General features: G+C 40.6%; 1 protein-coding gene across 2 annotated transcripts in view; it reads right to left on the reverse strand.

Annotated features, from left to right (window-relative positions):
* The window catches only part of UBE3D (ubiquitin protein ligase E3D), a 457021-nt gene that overhangs the window by 183457 nt on the left and 252647 nt on the right, over positions 1-20917 (reverse strand). The window lies entirely within an intron of this gene.

Here is a 20917-nt window from a genome sequence, read left to right on the forward strand (position 1 = left end):
GAAGAGCCAAAGAACCAGGTTAAGGTCTCACAAAAACACAGGAGAACATATAGGAGGATAGATGTGTGAGACCCCTGCACAAAGGCCACAACTAAAAAATAGAGGCCAATGTTTTCTGAAAAGGTATAGTTGAGTGTGAGATTTACCCTTTGAGAGACCTAAAATCCAGATGCTGATCAAACCAGACTGTAGGAAGGACATATTACATCCTACAAAGTATTGTATAGGATGACATTTCATTGCCTTCTACCAAGCAAAACAGGTCTGGCAGGTACATTGGTACATTTCCAGGAAGTAAACATCCTAGACCTCAAGAGGGTAGTGACAACAGACATCCGACAGGTCCCCGTCTTAGGATCTGAGCTTCAACAGCCTATGTGGTCAAAGCCAGCAACTGAAAAGCAGGATGGTGTACTGGCCCTTGGGACAGTAGGCTGAATGATTTTGATTTTGGGGGGGCTACGCAGAGTCTTTTCAGGATTCTGAGCACTTATGACTACCACATTCTCCTGGGCAATTACAAAGTAATGAAAATCACCAGAATTCCCCCTTATCTTGATCCTGTGGAGCAATTGAGGATCTGAAGGGGCAGAGGCGTAGATTAGAGTGAACTGACACCATAGCATCACAAAAGCATCAACTGTGTTTTACTTTTTTCTGAAATCACAAATACACTATATACAGTAATTCTATACTTCACAGCCTGTATAAACAGAGAAAATTGTAAAAATAAATTTATTTTCAAGTCATATTTACCAAAATGCTTATTTCACAATAAAAATGTGCAGAAATGCTGTTTATTTTTTATCAGTACAGTGAAATAGACAAAATTGAATGGTGCTATCCCTAGTGCAACATTGACCTAACAGAAATCTCTGGGGAGTCTGGATTATTTTATGTGAATAACATCCTGGCAGTGTCTGTTGGACACATTAACAAGCTTACAGGATAACTGTATAAATCTTCAGATGCACTTTGGAGATGTGTATGGTTTCCTAACATTGCACTGTCATGTGGTATCTACCAATGAGTTCAATCTCTGGGTACACATAGTCTTAGAGAAGCAAATTAACAAAATAAACCAATAACTTTTAGGAAGAAATAAGAAAAGCAAATTGGTGTCCAATTACACTTGAAAATCTGCTTGTTATATATTTTCCCAACATAACCAATACAAGACACATAAGTAATGCAGGCAACAGCTGAACAGATACGAAGCTTATTTATCCTTGCCCAGTTACTGAAGCAATTCAAAATAGTATTTGATAAGTTACCAAATACAAGGATGCTTATTGCGCAAATAAAATGCAAGGTCCCATATACATTTGTGCATGGTGGCAACGCACTTGTTCTATTCATTGTAAATGGTACCTCAGCACATTGTACAGTACAAGCCAATATATACAACCTGGGTTGTGGTAGCCTGCATCCCTAAAAAAAAAAAAAAAAGCCATGTTTTTTTTTTTTTTCTTCCAATCCTACGTGGTACGTTGACGACCCATTCATAATAAATATAAGGTTGCCTTAACACAATGCACGTTAATGTGTACCATAACATGCATTAACTCATGTACATTACCGCACTGAAATAAAATGGGCCCTGAAAGTTTAGAAGGGTTATAAAGTTAGAAGGAATGGGACTTCACCTTTGATATGCCCAAATAAAAGAAATGTTACTAGACCACAAAACAGGTAACATTTTTTAAAAATACACTGTATTTTTTGTACAATGTATGACAGCTTTTTCAACTTAAGATTTTATAGAACATAAAAGACTATAAAAAAAAAATGACATTCTGTACACAATTCTATATAACAGTTTCAAACGTAATCTCTGCATAGGGCTGTGGTTAACCACTAGTCATTGGCCCACTGGTCTGCACAGATCAAATCAAAATAAGTGCCATAAATAAAAATTAAAAAATAGAAATTGTTTTTATTGTATTTTTATTAACATTTGTAACAATTTAAGTCAAGTAAGAGGTACAGCAACACTGCAAATTATTGTTTTAAGGTTCTTAACCTCCTTCAGCTCAACAATCAGATACAGATAGAACTCAAAGAAGAGAGCTACATTTGATATAAAAAAAATTGAGTAAAAAATTATGTGAAAGTTATACAAATAAAAATCAAGTACTGTATGTGTTATGAAAAGTACATAATGCAGGAGATGTTTTGAAAAGCTGTCACAAGCCATACAGAATTTACCTACGAGCTCCTTAGCTACTGGATGGAAAGCACGATCGCAAATAAGAAAATGAGCTGAACATCATAATATCAGCTGAAACAAGTATGAGAAACCAAAGTGTTTTTGAAGATAAAACATCTGCTTTGTCATTCATGGCAGTTACAGTGATAAACCAAGGTCTCTGCAATGAATATGGTTGGCACCAACAATGCTGCTGTTTGATCAGCTTTGTGTACAGGTACAGAACAATCCAATCTGCAGCTGAAGCTGGGACCTGGCTTTGCAACTCTATAATCAGTATCACACCAGAATGTGTTGGACAAAACCTTTATATAAATAAATTATCATAATGAAATTTCTTCAGCAAGCCACCTATTGATTTGGAAAAACACATCCCGCTCCATGAGCTAAAAATAAAACCTTGCCCTTTCTAAGTCTTGTTCAAAGCTTGTACTAATGAAATATTCAACAGACGCTGAAAGAAAGACCAAAACACAAGTCCCCATCTAGGTACAAAATTAATCTTTTCTATTTGCAAAAGAACAACTATATTTACATTACTTATGTTTTTCTACATTTTTACAGTTTTTTTCCCCCACACTCCCACGTTACCAATGTAAAAAGCAATGAATGCAACTATGATTTTTTTTTTTATTTAAACAATAACTTGGCCCGCTCAGTTGTATACCTGTATTAGTGGATTTAAAATATATTTACATAAAACCAATTCCAGAAGATACTATATACAGTGCCTTGTAAAAGTATTCTCCCCCTTGGCATTTTTCATGTTTTGTTGCTTCACAACCTGGAATTAACATGGATTGTTTGAGGATTTGCATCATTTAATTTACAGAACATGGCCACAACTTTGAATACTTTTTTTTTTATTGTGAAGCAAACAGCAAATAGGACCAAATAACAGAAAAAGTCAATGTGCATAACAATTCACCCCCCTAAAGTCAATACTTTGTAGAGCCACCTTTTGCGGCAATCACAGCTGCAAGTCACTTTAAATAAGTCTCTATGAGCTTGCCAATCTTACCACTGGGATTTTTGCCCATTCCTCCTTGCAAAACTGCTCCAGCTCCTTCAAGTTGAATGGTTTGCGCTTGTGAACAGTAATCTTTAGGTCTGACCACAGATTTCCTATGACTAGGCCATTCCAACACATTTACAGTACATGTTTCCCCTTAAACCACTCAAGTGTTGCTTTAGCAGTGTGTTTGGGGTCATTGTCCTGCTGGAAGTTTACCTCCATCCTAGCCTCAAATCACGGACAGAATCGTACAGGTTTTGCTCAAGAATATCCCTGTATTTAGCACCATCCATCTTTCTCTCAACCCTGACCAGTTTCCCAGTCCCGTCTGCTGAAAAACATCCCCACAGCATGATGCTGCCACCACCATGTTTCACTGTGGGGATGGTGTTCTTTGGGTGATGTGATGCGTTGGGTTTGCGACAGACATAGCGTTTTCTTTGATGGCCCGAAAAGTTCAATTTTAGTCTCATCAGACCAGAGCCCCTTCCTCCATACATTCTGGGAGTCTCCCACGTGCCTTTTTGCAAACTCAAAGCGTGCCATTTTGTTTTTTGCTGAAAGTAATGGCTTTCTTCTGGCCACTCTGCCATAAAGCCCAACTCTATGGAGCATATGGCTTATTGTCGTCCTATGTACAGATAGTCCAGTCTCTGCTGTAGAACTCTGCAGCTCCTCCAGGATTACCTTAGGTCTCTGTGCTGCCTCTCTGATTAATGCCCTCCTTGCCCAGTCTGCGAGTTTTGGTGGGCGGCTGTCTCTTGGCAGGTTTGCTGTTGTGCCGTGTTCTTTCCATTTGGTTAGGATAGATTTGATGGTGCTCCTGGGGATCATACAAAATTTGGATATTTTTTTTATAACCTCACCCTGACTTATACTTCTCAACAACATTGTCCTTTACTTGTTTGGAGAGTTCCTTGGTCTTCATGGCAGTGTTTGGTTAGTGGTGCCTCTTGCTTAGGTGTTGCAGCCTCTGGGGCCTTTCAAAAAAGGTGTGTATATGTAATGACAGATCATGTGACACTTAGATTGCACACAGGTGGACATCATTTTACTAATTATGTGACTTCTGAAGGTAATTGGTTGCACCAGAGCTTTTTATGGGCCTCATAACAAAGGGGGCGAATACATACGCACATGCCAATTTTCTGTTTTCTATTTCTAAAAAAATAGTTTTATGTATATATTTTCTCATTTCACTTCACCAACCTGGACTATTGTGCTCTGATCCATCACATACAATTCAGATTACCAAAACATTAAACTTAAGGCTGTAATGTAACAAAATAGGTAAAAAGTCAAGGGGGGGGGGGATACTTTTGAAAGGCACTGTACTATATGAAAATAACTTATTTTTAACAATTAAATGCTAAAAAGGCTGTATAATTGTAAAACATTTTGTTGACATTGACTTTTGATTAAATACTATGCAGTATCACGAACTACTTAAAAATAAATCCATTCTCCTAATTATTTGAACTGAATTTTTGACAAAAGTGCTGACTAAATTGCTGACACAGTTTATTAAAGTGACGTAAACAGGAATTTCATCAAATCATTGCATATTATGAAAACATTTTTTTAAGTATATGGCAATATCAGGAATTTCTCATTTAAAACAATCTAGGGTTATTTCATTGGTGGTTTTAATTCCAGAATTCAGAGGTACAAATGGAGATTTTCATAAGATTGCTTAGGACAAGTTTTGTCACAAAAAAAAATAAAAAACACTATCTTCAGTTCAGATACCATTTATTTAAGGAAGTTGTTATTTGGATAATATTGTATTTAACTTTTTTTCTACAAAATGCCAAAGATATTTTTCTTTATGATAATACTGCATTTATGACAATCTAATGGGCCAAGCCCAACCCCTGAAAAACAACTCCACACCATAATCCCCCCTCCACCAAATGATTTGGACCAGTGCGCAAAGCAAGATCCATAAAGACATGGATGAGCGAGTTTGGGGTGGAGGAACTTTACTGGCCTGCACAGAGTCCTGACCTCAACCCGATCACCTTTGGGATGATGAATTAGAGCGCAGACTGCAAGCCAGGCCTTCGCTCCAACGTCTGTGCCTAACCTCACAAATGCGCTTCTGTAAGAATGATCAAACATTTCCATAGACACACTCCTAAACCTAACAACTATATCACCCAAGCACTCACTGCGATAGGTATGACAGGCGTGCTCGCTCTCCTCAGTCTGGGAGCTCCAAATATAAGTCCATGAAAGAGAAAAGGAGGCGCAAACACCTAGTGCATTACCCTTGGACACCTTTAAAAAAGTTTATTAATTTAATTTATTTATTGAAAATGTCAAAAACATACTCACAACCATGAAGAGTAATAATTGCATATAGAGAATTCACCACATGTGGAATTGGACATATCCCTGTGTTTGGACCGCTGATGCGTTTCGGGAATCAAGCTCCCTACTTCAGAGCCGGTCCTTCCTTGAGCAGACCCGAATAAATACTGAATTTACTTATATCAGTACCTCCCCTTTTCCTGTGGGCAATGGGCGTGACCAGCAGGTATCTAAGCCAACCAGCAGCCTCCATGGAAGCCCTATACTTCTACTGCCTAACAAAATATGGCATGTAATAAAATGCATAAAGTGAATGAATTAAAAAAATACAATAAAAAAAAAAGAAAGGATTCAAAATGATGTTAATCAATGATGCATGGGGAATCAAATCACATTACACATTGCCCCTGAGGGATCCATGGTCTCACTTACTGAGCTTTGCACCATGTATTTTAGAGGCTTCACCTGTATCCTAGCCCTGGGAGCCATGTCCTCACCACTTCAGTCCCCCCCTGGTTCAGGATAACCTTCCCGCTCAGCCAGGGAGCCCCCACATCAGCTGCCCCACGTCTCTACTTCCGGGTCCTGGAATGCATGCTGCTCGCTCTGCGCTCCGGAACCCATCATGCGTCGATGTTCGGGGACAGAGTGAGCCTCCACACAGAAGGATCCGCCCCTCTCCATACTCAAGTCAGCCGAGTGCGCCGAAGCTACACGACCGCCCCCTTCCAAGGGGCAGGAGGCAAGCAGCCTCAATGGAAGAGGGGGAAGGGCACCATGCACAAAAGTACGGTGGAACCTGCTGGACAGCAGATGACCCGGGGACCATAGAACATCCGAACATGTGCTATAAAGTGATACATCAGTAGAAGCCACGTCCAGGTGCACCCACTAGGGAAAAAGATGCTGTGTCAACACCACTGGAGCATACTAGTCGGTTGCACAACCTGCTTTTATATACAAAATGAAGATAAAAAAAAAAAAAAATATATATATATATATATATATATATATATATATATATATAAACATAAAAAAGGAATAATATTAATAATAAAATATCATACAGACAAGTATACCAAAGATTATCTATTTTTAGCAATATTAATCTGGTCTATTTGGCCTGCTAAAACTGTAATAACAAATCAAACTACTGTCATATACAAACCCAATTCTAAAATTGTGAGTAAAAAAGGAATGGACTAATTTACAAATCTCATTGTACTTACATTTTATTCACAATATAAAATAGATAACATATCAAATGTTGAAAGTGAGACATTTTGAAATGTCATGCCAAATATTGGCTCATTTCGGATTTCATGAGAGCTACACATTCCAAAAAAGTTGGGACAGGTAGCAATAAGAGGCCAGAAAAGTTAAATGTACATATAAGGAACAGCTGGAGGACCAATTTGCAACTAATGCCCCGTACACACGTACTGATCGTCAGCCGAACGATCGGCCGTATTTTGTCCAGAGTTGTCGTGTCTGTTGAAAACTGCAAAAGACTGCACACGAATTTTGTCGGCCAACAACAGCCGACTGCAGAAGTGATGTCATGTGATGGTTAACTTTCCTTGTCTTTTTTCTTTTCTGAGCATGCCCAGTCTTGCTAATCTGCTGTCTGTCGGCCGAAATCTGTACTGACTGGCGAACAATCGGCCGTTCTGGTGACGGAAAACAAAAATTTTAAAGTCTGCACGACAGATTCTGTTCGGCCGAAAATGCGCTGTCGGCTGTCGGAAGCATCATACTAACAAGCCTACAATCGGCCGATCGGTCGTCAGCCGAATACTTACGGCCGACAATCGGTACGTGTGTACGGGGCTTTATTCGGTCAATTGGCAACATGATTGGGTATAAAAAGAGCCTCTCAGAGTGGCAGTGTCCCTCAGAAGTCAAGATGTGCAGAGGATCACCAATTCCCCCAATGCTGCGGCAAAAAATAGTGGAGCAATATAAGAAAGGAGTTTCTCAGAGAAAAAATTGCAAAGAGTTTGAAGTTATCATCATCTACAGTGCATAATATCATCCAAAGATTCAGAGAATCTGGAACAATCTCTGTGCGTAAGGGTCAAGGCCGGAAAACCATATTGGATGCCTGTGATCTCCGGGCCCTTAGATGGCACTGCATCACATACAGGAATGCTACTGTAATGGAAATCACAACATGGGCTCAGGAATACTTCCAGAAAACATTGTCGGTGAACACAATCCACCGTGCCATTCACCGTTGCCAGCTAAAACTCTATAGGCCAAAAAAGAAGCCAAACCTAAACATGATCCAGAAGCGCAGGCGTTTTCTCTGGGCCAATGCTTATTTAAAATGGTCTGTGGAAAAAAGTGGAAAACTATTCTGTGGTCAGACGAATCAAAATTTGAAGTTATTTTTGGAAAACTGGGACGCCATGTCATCCGGACTAAAGAGGACAAGGACAACCCAAGTTGTTCTCGGCACTCAGTTCAGAAGCCTGCATCTCTGATGGTATGGGGTTGCATGAGTGCGTGTGGCAAGGGCAGCTTACACGTCTGGAAAGGCACCATCAATGCTGAAAGGTATATCCAAGTTCTACAAAAACATATGCTCCCATCCAGACGTTGTCTCTTTCAGGGAAGACCCTGCATTTTCCAACATGACAATGCCAGACCACATACTGCATCAATTACAACATCATAGCTGCGTAGAAGGATCTGGGTACTGAAATGGCCAGCCTGGGGTCCAGATCTTTCACCCATAGAAAAATTTGGCGCATCATAAAGAGGAAGATGCGACAAAGAAGACCCAAGACAGTTGAGCAACTAAAAACCTGTATTAGACAAGAATGGGACAACATTCCTATTCCTAAACTTGGGAAACTTGTCTCCTCAGTCCCCAGACATTTGCAGACTGTTATAAAATGAAGAGGGGATGCAACACAGTGGTAAACATGGCCTTGTCCCAACTTTTTTGAGATGTGTTGATGCCATAAAAATTTAAATCTATTTATTTTTCCCTTAAAATGATATATTTTCTCAGTTTAAACATTTGATATGTCATCTATGTTGTATTCTAAATAAAATATTGAAATTTGAAACTTCCACATCATTGCATTCTGTTTTTATTCACAATTTGTAGTGTCCCAACTTTTTTGGAATCAGGTTTGTATATCAATATAGGATTTGTTTTTATATATGATATAATGACCAACATAAAAAGAGTCAACCGAAAAGTCAAATGTACGGATATCTCGTCATACTAATATGTAAACCTCCCTGATAGACCTACCCCTACCTGGTGCATACACACAAACAATGATCCTCAATCATCACTATCTCACTAAGCCCCCCACAGATGACTCACCCCCCCTTTTTATCCTAAACCTTGTGGACAGCCTCCCCAGAAGAGTTGAAGCTGTTATAGCTGCAAAGGGTGGTCTAATTTAATATTGAACCCTAAGGACTAAGGCTGAGATGCCAATAAAGTTCATGTGGGTGTAAAGGCAGGGGTCTCAGAACTTTTAATAATATAGTGTGTGTGTGTGTGTGTGTATATATATTAGGGCTGAACGATAGTCGATGTGATATCGACTATCGTGCTGTGGGCGATAGTTACATCGCCGAAGATACGATAGTAAGGCATAGGCATTAGGCAGGGAGAAGTCCGGACTCACAGTGGTTGTAGCAGAATACAGCCTGACATCCATCCCACACGTTCAGTCTGCCTGCCTGCAGCTAGCCTAGTTCTCCAGCTGATGGTAATATGATCCTAGAGTGAGGTGCTCAGCTCCTCCCTGTAACCAATCAGTGGCTCCCAGCATACTGACACTGAAGAACTGGAAACAAGCTTGTATTGTAACAGTTCAGAGTGAAGAGTCGAGTCAGTTCACTGAGTAGTTCAGTACACCGTCGAACGTGTGGGACTGGACGGATGTAATGTCAGGCTGTGTTCTTCTACCTCCTGCCACCACTGTGAGTCCCGACTGTGCCTAATCCACACTGACTGTCACTGTCAATCCCTACAATAACATTAACCCTGGCCTGCCCTGGCTGTATGGTGCAATCTACAATTACAATAAGAAGAAGGCTGCGCTGCTGCAATACTTCCATGATTTCCTCTCAAAAGCGCAATATATATCGTTTAAAAAAAAAATATCACAATGTACTTTTTTTCCAATATCGTGCAGCCCTAATATATATATCTTTATATATATATTTTTAAGTAGAGGCCCTGGGAAAAAAAATATATATATTTTTTTGTTGCACGATATTTGCAGAGGTTTTTGAAACCCAATTTTTTGGGAAAAAATACACTTTAATGGATTTTAGTGTACCCAAACACAATAAAGTGCCCAATTTGTGTTAAAATATAAAAGATGATGTTATGCCAAAAAATAGATAGCAAACATGTCTCGATTTAAAATTGGGTAAGCCTGTGGAACGGTGCCAAACTACAGTACCTCAAAATCTCAATAGGCAATGATTTAAAAGCATTTACAGGTTACCAGTTTAGAGTTACATAGGAGGTCTGTCATTAAAAAATACACACTTTTTCGCAGCAATACCTCACATGTGAGGTGCAATCACAGTTTACATATGCATATGGGACCTATGCATGTAAGCATGGGGGAGATTTAAATTTCTTAATTATTTTTTTTACACGGTACCTTTATTTATTATTTAATTGTATTGCTAATACAAGGGATGAACAACATTCCTTGTAATAGCATGGGTCAAAACAAGTCCTCTTTTAGACTCCAGATCTCTCCTTTGGCCTCCAAAGCATCTGATTAAACTGATTATAAACAGAAAACTGAAACCGAAAGTGACAAAATCCCTGTTACTTCCAGTTCCTGAAGACACATAGTGGGAGGAACAACATCAGTTCCTCTCACTATGTTCAAGGAAGCTGATGCTGCCAGTTGCATCCTTATTGAGTTCCCCAATGGGACAGGACAGCCACGTAAAGGCGGGAGCGGAGGAGGGCGCCTGTAAGAGCGATCTAGCAGCTTTTGAGCCACTCAAATCACTTTTACCTTGTAGGATATCACTGGGGCTAAAAAAATGATAGCTCATTCATAACTGCAGCTGCTGCAATGAACGTAATATTACCGCTCCTAACCAAGTTTGGTCCTTAAATTGATCCCTGTGGAGGCCCATGATCATAGGCCTAAGGTTTTTGAGACTAAACCTTCCCCCCCCCCCCACTCCCCCCTCCCTTGTCATTCACCTGCCAAAACCTGGGCAGTAGAGGCTTTATTATTTCCCCAATGTTATTAAGTAAATTATGTTGCATTCATACACACATGCTAAAGAATAAATGCAAACTTACAGTAGGAGTGCCTGCTCTTTATGCTGACGGTACCTTGTTACATAATTACATAGTTAACTAAGAAACTAAGATTAAGTAACCCATTCACCAAAGTTAGCCATCAAAAAAAGGTACATAACATGGTTAATTTAGTAGTAATAAAAGACAAGTTCATCAAATTCAACCTCTTACAAACACCAGGAGACTCTCTAAAAAGGCAAAATATCCCCCTTTTCCAAGTTGCTTTAGCCATAGTTATCTCCCATGGAAATAATGCACTTCTTAACCCACAATTAGTTGCATCAATTATCCGGATAAAAACCTTTACCTACTATAATTTTTTTATTATTAATTAACCAATCATTTCAGTTCTGCTGCACGAAGTAGGGTTTTCTAAAGCATAACCATGATCAAAAAGTAGAAAAGAAATTAACACTCTGATAGTAAAAATAAAATATTTTTTTTCCTCAAATGGACCTTCCTTTATGCTGACCTTGGATAAACTCAAACATATCAATTCAATAATAGTGGTTTCATTTTTTCAAACTAAACATGCCCTAGTCTCTGGTATTCTCTATATATTTCATTACTGTAGTTGACTGCCTCGGGTTGGCCAGTAGAAGCAATTGAGTTCAGAATGTGCATCAATTATGTGGTGTTTAATTGTTCCCCCAATAGTATGTAAGGGCCGGGGCAGTGCTTGCGAGGCCTACAGAGCTAATACCATACAGTGCCTTAAAAATTTTTCCACATTTGTTCATGTTACAACCAAAAACAAATGTATTTTATTGGGATTTAATGTGATAGACACAAAGTGGCACATAATTATGAAGTGGGAGGAAAATAATAAATAGTTTTCACATTTTTTTTTACAAATATCTAAAAAGTGTGGCGTGCATTTGTATTTAGCCCCCTTTACTGGGATACCCCCAACTAAAATCCAGTGGAACCACCTGCCTTCAGAGGTCACTTAATTACTAGAGTCCACCTGTGTGTAATTTAATCTCAGTATAAATACAGCTGTTCAGGGAAGCCCTCAGAGGTTTGTTAAAGAAACTTAGTGATGAAACAGCATTATTAAGGCCAAGGAACACACCAGACAGGTAAGGGATAAAGTGGAGAAGTTTAAAGCAGGGTTAGGTAATAAAAAAATATCCCAAGTTTTGAACATCTCACAGAGCACTGTTCAATCCATCATCCAAAAATGGAAAGAGTGTGGCACAACTGCAAACCTACCAAGACATGGCCGCCTACCTAAAATGACAAGCTGGGCAAGGAGATCATTAATCAGAGAAGTAGCCCAGAGGCTCATGGTAACTCTGGAGGAGCTGCAGAGATCCACAGCTCAGGTGGGAGAATGTGTCCACAGGACAACTATTAGTCGTGCACTCCACAAATCTGGCCTTTATGGAAAAATGACAAGAAGAAAGCTATTGTTCAAAGAAAGCCATAAGAAGTCCAGTTTGCAAGAAGCCATGTGGGGGACACAGCAAACATGTGGAAGAAGGTGCTCTGGTCAGATGAGACCAAAATTGTACTTCTTGGCCTAAAACCAAAAACGCTATGTGTGGTGGAAAACAAACCCTGCACATCACCCTGAAAACACCATCTTCACCGTGAAACATGGTGGTGGCAACATGTTGTTGGGATGATTTTCTTCAGCAGGGACAGGGAAGCTGGTCAGAGTTGATGGGAAGATGGATTGAGCCAAATACAGGGCAATCTTAGAAGAAAACCTGTTAAGAGTTTGCAAAAATCCAATTGAGAATCTGTAGCAAGACTTGAAAAGTGTTGTTCACAGATGCTCTCCATCCAACCTGATCTTGAGCTATTTTGCATAGAAGAATGGGCAAAAATGTCACTCTAGATGTGCAAAGATGGTAGAGACATACTCAAAAAGACTTGCAGCTGTAATTGCAGCAAAGGTGGTTCTACAAAGTATTGACTCAGGGGGGCTCTATACAAAATGTAGATATTTTTTGTAAAGAATTTTGAAAACCATTTATCGTTTTCCTTCCACTTCACAATTATGCAGACATGGTAGTAAGTCACACATGTGCAAGTCACAAGCAAGTCTCGAGTCTTAACCCCTTCAAGTCTCAAGCAAGTCCCAAGTTACTGTGGCGAAAAGTCAAGTTGAGTCCCTGCTAGAAGTCAAGAAAGTCAAGTCAAGTCATTTATTTTGGTCAAGTCACAAATCAAGTCAAAATACTGATCTTCCCCAAGTCATTGGTCAGGAAAGGTTTTGTTTTATTTTCAACATTAACAAAACTGTTTAGTGCTTTTTTTCTTGGCATATTAAAGAAACACTACACCACAGTCACTAAAAACATGTTAAGTATTTCCATTGTTAAACAGCCAGTGTCCTAAAAATCAGAACACACTGAGGTGTTTTAAGCCGCTGTGGTGTCAGAAACATAACAGGCACATTAATTTTGCTTCAACACATCTTGAGAAAATGCAAATATTTAATAACTTAAAAAAGTAAAGTCATTTCGAGTCATATGTCTCAAGTAAAAGTCAAGTCTCAAGTCATGAATACCAAGTCAAAGTCAAGTCGAGTCTTTTATTAATTTTAGTCAAGCAAGTCTCAAGTCCTCAAACTGGTGACTTAAGTCAAGTCATGTGACTCGAGTCCCCCACCTCTGCAATTATGTGCTACTTTGTGTTTGTTTATCACATAAAATCCCAATAAAAAACATTTACGTTTTTGATTGTAACATGACAAAATGTGGACATTTCAAGGGGTATGAACACTTTTTCAAGGTACTGTAAATAACATACCACTTTGTAGTAACTAGTTTTCCCCCATCATATGTGATCCACACATCAAACCCTCAAACCTGTGATGTGCAAACTTATTAATCACAAAAAAAGTCAGTGAATCGGTTTAGTGAGATTACACACACAGTATGTAACGTAAGTACACTCTGCGAATCATCTGTGAAACTATCTTCTTTATAACTAAAACCACTGTGGCCCAATATGCACAAACAATTCCACAACACTTCCAGGACTCCGTGCCTTTGGTCACTCACCCACATTTTTGCCCAGACCTATACTAACATACATTCACCTAGGTCAGGCATGCTTATGATTTCTAAAGTACAGTATTCTGGAGTGTATGGCTCAAAAGTGTGTATTGTGCAATTCCGTGGAGTGCAAATCACACAGGGTGCAGAAAAAAAACCCACACAAGGGACAGTAAATACATTCAATGCAAAGCATCCCTTGTTCTCCCGGCTGCTGTTATAGTTGTAATTTGAATTCTTCTTCCCCCTGTGGCAGGTCCCTCAGGTATATTAACCCCCACTGCACCAGGGGTTATATACACTAACACTTTGTCTAAACCTACCTTAAAGCGGAGTTCCACCCAAAAGTGGAACTTCCGCTCTTTTGCTCCCCCCCCTCCGGTGCTACATTTGGCACCTTTCAGGGGGGGGAGTGTAATGTTCTGGTACCTCTGGTACCCTTATTTCCACATTTCTCTCTTAATATTGCGTCCCATCTTGCTATCCAAATGGAACGCATACACCTTTAAGGGCAATGACGTCATCGCCGGGCGCCGCTATGAGCGGCTATTTCAATCGCCGGCTTTCTCTCACTCATTGCTCGTTCAAACCGCATGTTGCCTTGTCTTGTCCAATGCTGCCGGAGCTTCAAGCTATTCCCCTTGCCTGAACAAGACCGGAACCTCGCTACCGATCCAGTATCTCGCTACCGGATTACTCCATTACTCTTGGACCTTGCTACTACTAACCCATCTAGTGATAAGTACCCCGCAGGGGATTCCTTCCTCAACCTAACTTTCACTATCAACTACTGCATACTAAAGGGACTATTACTATCTAAGCTATTTCTATCATCTGCATAGATTGCTAGCTCTTGGGACTACCATCACCTATCATTGCACTAGGTTACTCTCTCTTGCATACTTCATCTGCTGTCCCCTACCACCTGTTACTATACATGATTGCTAAAACCTATCTGCATACTATCATCACCTACCACTCTCCTGAATACTACTACTAAGTGCTCACCATTCTATTGCCTGTCTCTCACCTCTATTCTATCATATACATTCTATCACTCCAGGAACATCATATTGAGTGTATGTATATTTGCATAACAGGCTGTACACAGTGATGAAGTCCTGAGAGTTGGATATGTTGTTCAACACATTCTCTACAAGACTACTGAGTGTAATAATTCTGCAGCTGCAAATCCATTCACTAACAAAAAACGCATGAGCGTTACAGATTGAACGAGCCAGAAAAAATATGGATTCAGCAGAATTACCCACTCAAGTAATGCAATTAAAACAACAAGTAGATGCATTGATACTTGCTCTTACAGAGGTAAAAAACGAAAATCAGGCTTTAAGACAGCAGGTTGGCCGTCTTGCGCAGCTCTCTGCTGCTCAGCCCCGTGAGCCTAAGATAAACCCTCCTCTAGTGTTTACTGGTGATCGGAGTAAATTTCGTGAATTTAAAAACGCATGTCGATTGCTATTCTTGTTGAAACCTCATACCTACCCCACTGACCAAATCAAAGTCTGTACCACTATTTCCTATCTGACGGGTGATCCCCGGGCCTGGGCAGACCCTCTCTTTGAGAAAGATGACCCACTTCTTAACTCCTATCCTTTATTCCTAGCGCAACTCGCTAGTTTATATGAAGACCCCAATAGGCAGAGTACTGCTGATACCCAATTGAGGGCTTTAAAACAAGGAAGGAGACCTGTTGAGGACTTCGTGGCAGATTTCAAAAGATGGTCCCTTGATTCAGGGTGGAATGACACATCCTTGCGAACGCAGTTCAGACTCGGCCTATCAGAAGCCGTTAAAGACGAGCTCGCCCGAGCGGATTTACCTGACACCTTGGATGGCCTGATACAGACCAGTATCAATATTGACAGACGACTGCGAGAAAGAAAGGCTGAGAAGATGGGATTGCCATTGTCCAGTCCTTCTCGGATGTCGCCTGTTGACCCTACTCCTATGGAGGTAGGAATGATACGCCCACCTTTGACCTTTTCCGAACGTGCCAGGAGGAAAACCGAACATCTCTGCATGTACTGCGCATCCCGGGATCATTTGATAAACGGCTGTCCCCTTGTCCGCAAAAAAGAGGGTGAGTGTTCAAATGTCTTGCTAGGGGGACTAACAACTTCATTTTCTAATCCTTATCTTTTTATTCATTTGACATTACAGTGGGACCAAACTAGGATCACCACCAAGGCTATGGTCGACACAGGATCTTGTGGGAACTACATTGATACTTGTTTTGTTACTTTAAATAAAATACCTATTATTTCAAAACTTAAACCTGTCTCTGTTAGTTTCATTAACGGTATTCCGTTATCCTCTGGTCCCATCACTAATCAGACACAGGCACTCCTTGTCACTGCTGACGGGTCTCATGTGGAGACCACCACTTTTGATGTACTGACCTCACCACATTTTCCCATTATTTTTGGACTTCCCTGGTTACACATACATCAACCAATCATCGATTGGAAAACAAGAACTCTAACCTTCTCTTCTCACTACTGCGAAACCACGTGTAATCTCTCATCACATGGAAGGATCCTGTCTGTGGTGTCGGATGAGATTATACCAATATGTTATCAGGATTTGTCGGAAGTCTTCCTTGAGAAAAACGCTCAAGTGTTGCCTCCCATAGGGACTATGATTGTTGTATCGATCTACTCCCTAATAGCAAATTGCCTTTCGGTCACGTTTATCCTCTTTCACAGGATGAACTCTCTCATCTCAAGGAATACTTGGATGAAAATTTGGCGAAAGGATTCATCAGACCTTCTACTTCCTCCACTGCTGCAGGACTCTTCTTTGTCCGCAATAAAGATTCAAGTCTCAGGCCTATTATTGATTTCAGACAATTAAATACCATTACAATAAAGGATCGTTATCCTTTACCTCTTATTCCTGAACTTATAGAACAGGTGCGCGGAGCTTCCTACTTTTCGAAATTGGACCTAAAAGGGGCATACAACTTAATTCGAATCCGTGACGGGGATGAATGGAAGACAGCATTCAGAACCAGATACGGACTGTTTCAGTACATCGTGATGCCATTTGGGTTGTGTAATGCTCCCCCAGCCTTCCAACGATTTATAAATGACATATTCAGAGACTTGCTTGATGTTTGTGTTGTAGTATATCTGGACGATATACTTATTTATTCTCATTCCTTATCTGAACACATAAAACATGTAAGACTCGTGTTGTCAAGACTACTTGCACATAAATTATATGTTAAATCAAAAAAATGTTTATTTCATAAAGAGGAAGTACTATTCCTAGGATACATTATATCCAAAAATGGAATCAAAATGGACATGAGCAAAATATCCTGTATTCTAGATTGGCCTGTGCCAACAACTCGCAAAGCATTACAAAGATTCCTCGGATTCTCTAACTACTATAGAAAGTTCATCAAGAACTTCTCTGCTATTGTGAGACCTCTCACACAACTCACAAGTACAAAAAAACAATTCAAATGGTCAGAAGAAGCAAATGGAGCTTTCTGCTTGTTGAAATCAAGCTTTACTTCTGCTCCCATACTACGCCATCCAGACCCATCCCTTCAATATATTTTGGAGGTAGATGCGTCAAATATGGCAGTAGGAGCAGTTCTCTCACAACGACCAACAAACACTTCACCACTTCACCCAGTTGCTTTCTTCTCAAAGTCACTAAGCAGCCCCGAGGTGAATTACCCAGTGGGTGAAAAAGAGTTACTAGCCATAAAACTGGCATTAGAGAATTGGCGACACCTACTTGAGGGTACTCGATTGCCAATCCTTATATACACAGATCACAAAAACCTTCAATACCTTCAGACTAATAGAACTCTTTCCCACCGGCAGGTACGATGGTCATTATTCTTTTTGAGATTTAATTTTCTAGTGACCTATACACCTGCAGACAAAAATAAAAAAGCTGATGCGCTTTCACGATTAACCGAAGATAGCTACGCCGAGGTTCCCTCAGTTCCTATAATACCCTATGAACGTATTGTCTGTGTTGTCCGTTCCCTGAAGGAAGAGATTTTGCACAGCATAGGACTGGATTCACCTCCACCACAACTAAATGCTGATGCAGAAGGCTTCCTCTATTACAACGATAAACTATACATACCCCCTACTATGCGAACCAAGATCTTGGAATTGTCGCATGATGTACCTATGGCAGGACATATGGGTATGACTAAAACATTCAATTTACTTACTAGGCAATTTTGGTGGCCTGACATGAAGACGACCGTACAAAAGTTCGTTTCATCTTGTGACATCTGTGCAAGGTCCAAAATTGACACTACAAAACCATCGGGTCTACTTTGTAGTTTACCAATACCCCAGGTTCCATGGGAAGTGGTGTCCTTAGACTTTATAGTAGAACTACCACCTTCCAAAGGATTCAACACCATTTTAGTGTCAGTGGACCATCTGACCAAGATGGCACATTTCATTCCTATCCAAAGACTACCTTCATCCAAGCAAACAGCGGAATTACTTGTGAAACATGTCTTTAAGTTACATGGTATTCCAAAAACACTTCTGTCTGACCGTGGTTCACAGTTTATCTCAAAGTTTTGGCAAGCGCTATGTCAGATTCTACGAATAGAGCGAAAACTTACTTCTCCTTACCACCCTCAGACCAACGGACAGACAGAAAGAGTCAACCAGTGCATTGAGCAATATCTACGTTGCTATACTTCATATCTACAGGACGATTGGGTGGACCTCCTCCCGCTGGCAGAATTTGCCTATAACAACGCGACCCACAGCACTACTAAACAAAGTCCATTCTACTTAAACTATGGGTTTCATCCCACACTTCTTCCACCACGTATCTTGCCATCAAGTAATCCAGTGGCCTCTGATTATCTTACCCAAATAAAGGATTCCCTGGGTTTACTCAACACCACCATCTAACATGCCCATAGCCAACAAAAGAGGTACTACGACCTTCGTAGAAAACCCTCTCCCCAATATGCCATTGGGGATCTTGTTTGGCTTTCTACAAAAAATTTGAGATTAAAGATCCCTAGTAAAAAACTTGGACCTTTATTCCTGGGACCTTTCCCAATAAAGAAGCTTATTGGAAAAGCTGCAGTACAACTCACATTACCAACAGACCTCAAGATACATCCCATCTTCCATGTGTCTCTACTAAAGCCCCATGTTCCTAACCAAGGAATAAGGCCTACCATCTCACCTCCACCTCCTGTACAAGTTGAAGGCGGAGAAGAATTTGAGATAAAGGAGATTCTGGATTCTCGTATCCATAGAAGAAGACTCCAATATCTAGTACGATGGAAGAACTATGGGCCCCAAGACGACACCTGGCTGGATACCTCCGATATACATGCCCCTAGACTGATTCGCAATTTCCACTCGAAATACCCGGAAAAACCAGTTCTAGAGGCATTCCGGAGTCGGCCTTAAGGGGGGGGTACTGTAATGTTCTGGTACCCTTATTTCCACATTTCTCTCTTAATATTGCGTCCCATCTTGCTATCCAAATGGAACGCATACACCTTTAAGGGCAATGACGTCATCGCCGGGCGCCGCTATGAGCGGCTATTTCAATCGCCGGCTTTCTCTCACTCATTGCTCGTTCAAACCGCATGTTGCCTTGTCTTGTCCAATGCTGCCGGAGCTTCAAGCTATTCCCCTTGCCTGAACAAGACCGGAACCTCGCTACCGATCCAGTATCTCGCTACCGGATTACTCCATTACTCTTGGACCTTGCTACTACTAACCCATGTAGTGATAAGTACCCCGCAGGGGATTCCTTCCTCAACCTAACTTTCACTATCTACTACTGCATACTAAAGGGACTATTACTATCTAAGCTATTTCTATCATCTGCATAGATTGCTAGCTCTTGGGACTACCATCACCTATCATTGCACTAGGTTACTCTCTCTTGCATACTTCCTCTGCTGTCCCCTACCACCTGTTACTATACATGATTGCTAAAACCTATCTGCATACTATCATCACCTACCACTCTCCTGAATACTACTACTAAGTGCTCACCATTCTATTGCCTGTCTCTCACCTCTATTCTATCATATACATTCTATCACTCCAGGAACATCATATTGAGTGTATGTATATTTGCATAACAGGCTGTACACAGTGATGAAGTCCTGAGAGTTGGATATGTTGTTCAACACATTCTCTACAAGACTACTAAGTGTAATAATTCTGCAGCTGCAAATCCATTCACTAACAAAAAACGCATGAGCGTTACAGGGAGGGGGGAACGGGTACCTGTTTTTGACAGATACCCTTTGGCCCACTCCTCCTTCCCCCACTGCTGAGCCAATAGGAATGCGCAGTAGGGACCCGCCCGTGAAGGCGGCAGCACCCGACAGCCGATGGAAACTCGGTGCTGACATCGCTGGACTCCAGGACAGGTGAGTGTCCTAATATTAAAAGTCAGCAGCTAGAGTATGTGTAGTGGCTGACCTAATTTTTGGAGGGGGTGGAGAGGAAGGCGGAACTCCGCTTTAAATAATAACTTCAAAAAATTGTAAAAGACTACTTAGCAACTGGAAGAGTGCAGGGCTCAGGAATATGTAACGCAAAACCCATTGTACAGAGTGCAGCTTTCTGGAGTACCAGGGGCCATTAATATATACAAAGGAACTTGACTTGAACTCTTAATGACTGTAAGTGGTACAGTATGTAACATATAGAACAGCATACACAGTATAGTGGTTCTGAGTAAGTAAATCACATGGTATGTTACAAAATCCTCATTACTGTACCCTGCATGCTGTGCCATAAAATATATACTCTTGGTCACTGAACTCTGTATGTTTTGCTGTCCCCCAGCAAATTTCCCTTATCCTCTCCATTAAAAAATCCCTCTTGCCTCAAGTTTTCCCCTGCCAAAGTAACAATGGATTGCCCACCTCTGCACCCACCATCAAAAGCTCAACTCTGTTCTCCCATCCACAGCTCACCTCTCCAGCCCACATTGACTACTTACCTCTTTTCCCCCAGTCCACAATTACATTTTTCACCCCTGCCATGTCCACAGTTCACCTT

The sequence above is a fragment of the Pelophylax lessonae genome (assembly GCF_965119305.1).
Source record: "Pelophylax lessonae genome assembly, chromosome: 3".
In the NCBI taxonomy this organism is placed as follows: domain Eukaryota; kingdom Metazoa; phylum Chordata; class Amphibia; order Anura; family Ranidae; genus Pelophylax; species Pelophylax lessonae.